This window comes from Pseudorca crassidens, chromosome 7 (assembly GCF_039906515.1).
Source record: "Pseudorca crassidens isolate mPseCra1 chromosome 7, mPseCra1.hap1, whole genome shotgun sequence".
NCBI classification, from domain to species: domain Eukaryota; kingdom Metazoa; phylum Chordata; class Mammalia; order Artiodactyla; family Delphinidae; genus Pseudorca; species Pseudorca crassidens.
The window spans coordinates 6,783,300-6,791,171 of NC_090302.1; the positions used below are offsets into that span (position 1 = coordinate 6,783,300).

The 7,872-nt window shown below is 58.9% G+C and overlaps 1 long non-coding RNA gene across 3 annotated transcripts; it reads right to left on the reverse strand.

Moving 5' to 3' along the window:
• Window positions 1-1,585: 1,585 nt before the first annotated feature.
• LOC137226959 (uncharacterized) lies at window positions 1,586-2,986 on the reverse strand. 3 transcript variants are annotated; one of them, XR_010944622.1, is made up of 2 exons: window positions 2,867-2,986; window positions 1,586-1,755 (listed from the first exon to the last, which is right to left on the reverse strand). It is a non-coding gene; the product is annotated as an uncharacterized lncRNA (long non-coding RNA). The 3 variants fall into 3 exon arrangements; XR_010944624.1 differs by having other exon boundaries at window positions 1,586-1,833; XR_010944623.1 differs by having other exon boundaries at window positions 1,586-2,170.
• Window positions 2,987-7,872: the final 4,886 nt, after the last annotated feature.

A 7,872-nucleotide genomic window follows, 5' to 3' on the forward strand; every position in this document is an offset into this window, starting at 1 on the left:
AACGTGCTCACAGGGCCCCACATGTCCTAGCCCCTGGGAGTTTTTCCAGCCTCATCTGAAGCCTCCACCAGCTCCACTCCACAGGTCTTCTCTCTGCCCCTTCTCCCCGTGGCCCTCCCTGCGGCCCTCCCTGCACAGGTCCTTTGAACAACACATGCTACTCCCTCAAGCTGCCATGCCGTTCCCTCCCTCTTTAGCTAGGCGACTGCCACTCAGTCTTCAGATCTCCACTCTAGGGCCCCACCCTCTGGGAAGCCCTCCCTAACCTCTCCTGAGACTGGGTCAAACCACCCCATTACTGACTGCCTTTCTCTCCCAGCATCTGTTCTGATCAGAAAGTTCATTGTGTGTGTTTCCCCCACTAGACCACGTGCTCTTGGAGGTCAGCCCTGGTCGGCCTCTCCCTTCCATTGCTACAACACAGCTAAAAGCCTGGCACACAGGAGGTGCTTGATAACGGTGGACCACTGCCAGCATCCCCCGCCACCCCCTGAGTGGGAGTCTCTGAGGGTCTCTGCATAGCACCCTCATGGCCGAGCGTCAGGCGGCCACATGATAATGAGTGTGGGCAGGGTGGAGGTTCATGCTTGTCCTTGGGGGAGTGGAACACCCACAGGGGGAGGATCAGGGCAGTGGCAGGGAGGGGCATGACCTCCGGGTGCACATGCCCAGTCCCTGCCCTCTGCCCTGCATCATAACCTGCTCTCAGGGAAAGTCCCGTGTCGTAGCCACAACATTTTGGAATTAATCCCATTCTTTGAGTTTGGCCTCTGCTGGAGAGAGCTCGGTCCTGAGACTTGGGATGAATTCCAGCCCCACCTCTCATTGCTGTGCATCCTTAGGCAGAGCCATATCCCTCTCTGGGCCTCAGTTCCTCATATAGAAAATGGAGACAATAGTAGTCCCTGCTGCAGGGGGTAGGAGTTAGTGAGGTGCTCTGTGCACAGTGCCCAGCTAGGACAGGAGGGTGCTCACTGCAGAACTGGGACACAGGGAGTAAGGGAGGTGCGGTCTTCAGGGGGCACCCCCAAAGCCACTCTGTGGCTGGTCTGCAGCAGGCATGAGGGAAGGTGGTAGAAAGAGCCTGAGTGCTTAGGTGAGCTCAGAGCGCACGTGAGAGTGTGTGTGTGTGTGTGTGTGTGTGTGTAACACTGCTGGAGAACAGACTTCAGAGGAAAGGCGGGAGGGAATGAGCTGGCAAACTTAGTGCTGCAGCAACAGCAGAGCCAGAGGCCCAGAGGCGGGGAGCTGGAGGGAGCTTCCCAAGGCCAATACAGTCAAGGCTGGAGAAGGAGGCGCAGGCCTGGATAGAGGGAGGGGCTTCCCAGACGTGGGAGGGGAGACTGGGCCAGCGGCGGTTTGAAGACTTGCTGGGTTCCTAGTATCCCTGGTGTGGAGGGCTTGCACTCTGCCGCCCAAAGACCCCTGTTTGCATTTGGGCTCTGCTACTCACCAGCTGTGTGACCCTGAGCGAGTCCTTTGCCTCTCAAAGCCTCTGTTTCTTTGGTTGTAAGATGGGTCGATAATAGAATATACCTGTGTATTGGTTTCCCAGGGCTGACATAACGAAGTGCCACAGACCGGATGGCTTAAACAACAGAAATTTATTTTCTTCCATCCTGGAGGCTGGAAACCCATGACCAAGGTATAGGCAGAGTTGGTTTCTTCTCCCTCCTTGGCTTGTAGACGGCCATCTTCTTGCTGTGTCTTCATGTGATCCTTCCTCTGTGCGTGTCTGTGTCCCAATCTCCTCTTCTTAGAAGGACACCAGTCATATTGGATTAGGGCCCATCCTGATGACCTCATTTTAACTTAATTACCTCTTTAAAGACCCTGTGTCCAAATATAGTCACATCTAAGGTACTGGGGGTTAGGACTTCAACCTACTAATTCCACGGGGAGGGGTTAGGGACATAATTCTGCCCATAACACCTGTTTGGTCTGGGCTCCCTGAAAGCAGGCTAAAATAAAGGCTGAGGTACACGTAGTTTGTTTGGGAGTACAGTTGCAGGGGCAAGAGTGAGGGACGGGGAGAGGGGAGAGGGAAACAGGAGAGGAAAGAGAACCAATACAAATGTGCATTCCTGAGTTCACCATTAAGGCAACCTGGGTGCCCAGGCCCCCAGGGCTGTCCGAGATTCCTTATGAAATGCATCTTGGGACCATCTGCCTGGGGGAAGCAAGGGGGAAGGGGGAGGCACCCCATAGCTCCATCTCCCTTGGATCAAGGGTTGGCCTGAATGGTGTTACAGCTGATCTCTGAGCGGGTTCCTGATGGGGAGAGGGACATCCCATATGGGGCATCAGTGAACTCCCAGGGCAGGAAGAGAGATGCCACTCAGGGTGAGGCACTGTTGGCCTGCAGCTGTCTGGCCAGACCCTGCGGGGGCTGTTTATTTCACCGCCACTGGGCCTGGATTAAGAGGCAAAGCCAAGACGTTGGAAGTAGCGCAGGGAAGGTATTCGATACAGTCCATGCATTGCAGGACTCAGCTCTGCCCCTGCCCTGCACTGGGCCCGGCCCATGAGAGTCCCCTTAAAGGAGCTGGCCATCCGCAGTCCCTGCAAAGACTTGACACAAGCCTGTTACTGAAGCAAACTATTGCCCCCGCAGCTGGATCTGGGGTAGCTGACCCACCCCTGAGCAGTAACTCCTGTCTCGGCCTGCTGGTCCCTGGCATGAGGGCTCCAAAGTGGTCAGATGGCAGTCACAGCTTTGAGTTCAGCGGGACCCATTCTGTGCCGGGTGGAGCCCTCCCTCCACTTCCTGTTCCCTCCCTCCACTTCCTGTTCCCTCCCTCCACTTCCTGTTCCCTCCCTCCAGCTCTCCCACCCCCACCCCCACCCAGTCCCAGGGAACTGGTACCTCTTCTCTGACAAAATCTCAGGCTGCAGGGAGGAGAAGTACAAATCTACAAGTGAGGCACTGGAGTGATGGAGGCGGGCACAATCCTATTTCCACAGCTTGTTCCTGGACCGTGTGTCCCAGTTTTGGGGGTCACAGCACCATTGATTAGCTGTGGGTTCTGGACACAGGGTGTCACATGAGCTGGCTGCCCCAGCGTTCCGTCAGGCCCATTGCTCCAGGGTCAGACGAGTGGCTACCGTGCTTGCACACCCACGGTGCTCTTTCCTTGCCATAAAGTAGGGCCCTTGGTCCAAGGCCCAGGGGGACGGGATCCCATGTCTCCAGATCGAGAATTCTGTAAGGCCTTGGATGTCATCTGCCATGGTGCTCTGAGAGATGGGATGGACTGAATATACATCTCCCTGAAAAGGGAGGCTTGGTCTCACTGTGGAGGCTGAAGTTGCCCTGGATGGCCTCCCAGGGCATCAGCCACCATGGGGTGTGGGCAAAGGGGCAGCTGCTAGGCTGACCCACACAGGCCCTTTCTGAGATGACTGGCGGACAAAGCCACCAGTTGAGAGACAGGACAAGGGGACTCTGAACGCTGTAGCCTGGTTTCTGCCTGGGATCCTCAGATCCTTCCTGATAGGCAGTCATTCCTCCCAGACTCGGGACAGGCGGACAGGGCACTGGGTCAGGCACAGCCTCCTGGCCGTGGGACCCCGGGTGGGTCCTGGTCTCCGATCCCTCATCTGGCCTTAGGGGAACTGAGGGACTGAACGTGATGCTGGGAGCCAGACCCTTGACGTGGCTGTTGTTAGTCCAGCCGAGGCACAGAGGGGCACCCAGGGGACATCAGTCCTACATTGACTCCCAGTCCAATGCTCCTTCGACCACTCCTCAAGAGAAAGCGTGGGGGTCATGGGGGGAGGGAGAGGATGGGAGAGGCAGGACCTTATGCCCACTCCCCTCCATACTGCCCCGCACATAGTAGGTGCTTCTAAGTGTGTGCTGAATGACTGAATGACTGTCTGGGTGGGTGGATGGAGGGACAAACAAACTGGTGGGTGCGGCCTAGCTCCGTTTGTTCCAAATCCCAGCCACCCAGTCCAGCCCTTCCCTCCCCTGCTAACCTCATTCGGTTGCTAGCAGGCTCGAGCTTTCATTTCTGCTGAGTCACTGCTCTCAACCCCGTGATGGGGCTGGGTGTGCCAGGAATCCGGAGGGAAGGAGACAGACAGAACCTTAGAACTTCACCACTAACTCCATTTTCGAGATGAGGAAACTGAGGCAGGGGGCATGTCCTGAGGTTTGTTCAGCCCCAGAACAGCCCACCTCCCCAGCAGCCAAGGGCCCCGCCCCCTGCCTGACTCACCCACCATCATGCAGAAGCCTTAGGACTCCTCTGTCAGATTTGGGTAACTGGTTTGGAGGCGAGGTGGGGCGGAGGGAATCTGGTCAGCAGATTGGGTCCCTGAGTCATTCCGAGTCATTCCCAGTCCTCCCGAAGATGTCCTAACACAACCCATGTTGCTCCAAGGAAGCTCCCAGCCCCCCTCTGACCCAGCCTCTGGGCTGCCCGCACCCCTCCCTACCCTCGTGAGTCTCTCCTCTCTTCTCTCTTCTTCTCTGGCCCTTCTCACCCTTCTGCAGCGTCTGGAGCCAAGACCCAGGAGCCCACCTCTGACCCCCACATGTACTGTGGCCTTGGGCAGGCCTCTGCCCCTCTCTGAGCCTCCGTGGCCCAGCTGGGGCGGCTGGCTACCTGAGTCCCGTCCGACCTTTAACTTCCAGGCCTCCTGGCCATTGGAGCTCTGTCCTCCCTTCTCCGTCTGCACACCCCCCTTCTCTCTAGACACCCCCCCATCTCGCCTTCTCCCCGCTCTGCGCTCCTTCCTCCTGCCCACCCTTCTCAGAGAATGCCAAGTCTGCAGCTTTCCCTGACCTTGAGCAGACAGCAGGCTGGGAGCTTTGCAAAGGGGGCAGCTCAGAGCTTTGCAAAGGGGCCTCTGGCAATGAAGCCCTGCTCAGTTGGTCCTGGGGGGCTGCACTGCCCTTGCAACCCCTCCTCACACCCTATGCCACACGCCCTAGTTTACTTTTCTCCATGGCTTTTCTTGTCTTCTCACTAGTTACTTCACTTACATGTTTATCGTTCATGCCCTCGTTAGAAGGTCAGTTCCACGAGGGCAGGGACTTTTGTCTGCTTCATCACTGCTCTGTCCTCCAGCCCAGAACAGTACCTGGTGCACAGTAGGTGCTCAGTGAGTGAGTGAAGATTTCCTCCACTCTCTAATGACCACCGCCATTTATGGGGCACGCGCTTGCGCACACCCATCTACAACCCTGCGCACTGACGACTATGCCAGCCCCTTTGGGAAGATGGGGAAACTGAGGCTCGGAGAGGAAGAGCCCAAAGGGCAAAACCAGTCCAAGGTCACACAGTGGAAACTGGTAAAGGCCGGATTCGAACCCACGTGTCCATACCACGGCGCCTGCGCTGTTGGCCCTCCCTCCCAGAAGTGATGGGGGGGCGGGTGCACCGCTGGCCCGCCCAGGGAAAGCCGAGTGGGCGGGGTCAGTCCAGCCCCCAGGTCCTCGGCCACGCCCTTACTTGTGGAACAGAGAAACTAAGGCCCTCCGGTTGCACCGGATACCCTGGAAACCTTCCCAAACTCGAGTCAGTCCGGGAACCGGCCCGCGCTCCCCCCCACCCCCCCACCCCGCCCCGGCCCGAGGCGGAGCTTCTCCTGCGCCCACCGGGAGCCGGGGAGGGAGAGAAAAATGAGTTTTCCTGCCGCCCGGTGGCGGTGTCAATTGATCGGGCGCGGGCGGGGGCCGCGCGCCGGGCTGGGGGCCTTGCTCGCAGCTGCAGGAGCACAATTATCGGGAAAAAACTGGGGCGGCTGCTGCGGTGAAATTAGTTATCGATCCCACGGCGGGGCCGCGGGGCCGCGCTCTGCGCTGAAGGCTGCAGACCCGGGCAGGGGCCGCCGGGCGGGGTGAGGGGGAGGAGGGGGAGGGGGCGGGCCCTGCCTCCCCTCCCCTCCCCTCCCGTCCTCCCCTCCCCTATCCTCGGCCGTCCTCCACTTCCTCCTCCCCTCCCCCTCCCCCGCCCGCCCTGCCTCTGTGCTCTCTCCTCGCCCATTCATCCCGCCGCTGTATCGACCCAAGGCCGACCCCGCGCTGACAGGCGACCCCCCACTACAACCCGCTCTCCCCAGCTTGGCCTCGGCCCCCGTGCTGCCCGCCCCGTCCCGTGGGCCTGGCACCCGGAGCCCCGCTTGGGTGCGGAGAACGCCCCTAATGTGGGCCCTGCCCCTGGAGAGCCCGAGAGCTGGCCGGGGAGGACCAACCCCTGCTCCCAGTTTTTGGAGCCCTGCTGCCTGGGAAAGTGCGTGACCTCAGCCTCAGTTTCCTCTCCCGTATAAACCCCGGGCAGTTCCTACGTCTAGCTTGTTGAGAGGATAAAATGGGAGACTTTATGAGGAGTGCCTGGGCTTGTCGCCCAGAACGAAGCGTGTTGGGGGCTTATTTCACGTTTATACCACCATTTCTTACCAGCGACTCTAGGAGATGTGTCATAACCCCATTTTATAGATGAGTAAACTAAGCTCAGAGAGGGGAGGTGCCCTGTCCGCCCCATACAGCCAGCAAATGGCCCCATGACACTAGAACCCAGCTAACAGAGGGGAGATGGGGGGGTCTTCTCAGTGGGTGCTGACATATCAAAAGGCTGGGGGAGTGGTCAGGGAGGAAGGGGGGGTCAGGTCAGGTCCTCCAGGCCCACTTGGCTCAGGGCAGCTTGCCTCTGCAGCCTCCAGGGAGGAGGGAAAGGGGAGGAGTGGGGGAGGCCTCTCCTTTCCCAGTACTAGGCTGGTCCAGGGGAGGCGGTTCCAGGCTGGAAAGTAGGGGATCTGAGCTCTAATCCTGTCCCTCCACTCACCAGCGTGTGACCTTGGGCAAGTCCCTGTCCCTGTCCCAGGCTTTCAACAAAAAGGGGTTTGGACCTTATGTGCCCCCAGGGAGAGGTTGGCAGGGCCAGATCATGGAGGGCTTTGGAGTGTCCCAGCGAAGGGGAGCACAGAAAGGCTTTGAGCGGGGGGATGACAGGGTCAAGTTCGCCCCCACAGCTGGAGTCCTGGCTCCGCTCGTGGTCTCTCTGAGCCTCAGTTTCCTCCCCAGTGAAATGGAGATAATGATCTCCACCGCTGTACGGGCTGTGGGCTTTGAACTGGGTCAGCCCTGGGTTCAAGTCTTCCCTTAAAGCTATGGGCCCTTGGGTGCTACCAACAAGTGGCTCAGTCAAAGGGGCAGGGTGGCATAGAAACTTGGGGTCTCCGTGCTCCCTCTCCCAAGATTTCCTGGCTCCCCAAATGGGACTCCAGAGGCGGTGCTGAAGGGGAGGTGGGCCCTCCGCTGGCCACAGGGGCCCTGGCCTGAGGCTGAGGAGAGGCAGGGCCGGAGCGCTGGAGGCTGACGGGCTGTTCCTGCCTTTTCTTCCTGTGGGTGGCAGGGACCCCGGAAAAGGGGTCCTGAGCTGAGGGGACGAACTGCCCTCTTGCTGGCTGTGAGGGCAAATAGAAACGGGGGCCTGCGGGGGCCTTAGGTTCTGTAAAAATTGACCTTCATCTGCTCTGGGGAGCTGGATATGTGCTATTATTTTTATTTGGTTGCTGTTTAGTTATACAGGTGGGTTCACTTTGTGAAAATTCTTACAGCTGAACACCTAGCATGTAACTGAGGCCCAGAGAAAATCAGTACCCTGGCCGGGTCCCCCAGCACGAAGACAGGGCCAAGCAAGACCTGCCCTCCTGGCTGCAAGGCCATGGGTTTTCTGTGAGGGTTCACCTCCCTCCCTCCTGCCCCATCTGACATTCCACCTGCCCTCAGTATGTGTAGCGGAGGAGAATCAATGGGGAAGGAGGGGAGGAAGAGGAGAGTGGGAGGAAGGAGGAGCAACCATCCTGAAAGCCCCCCTCCCCAGCCACCGGGCCCAGCCCAGCCCCACTCACTCACAAGGG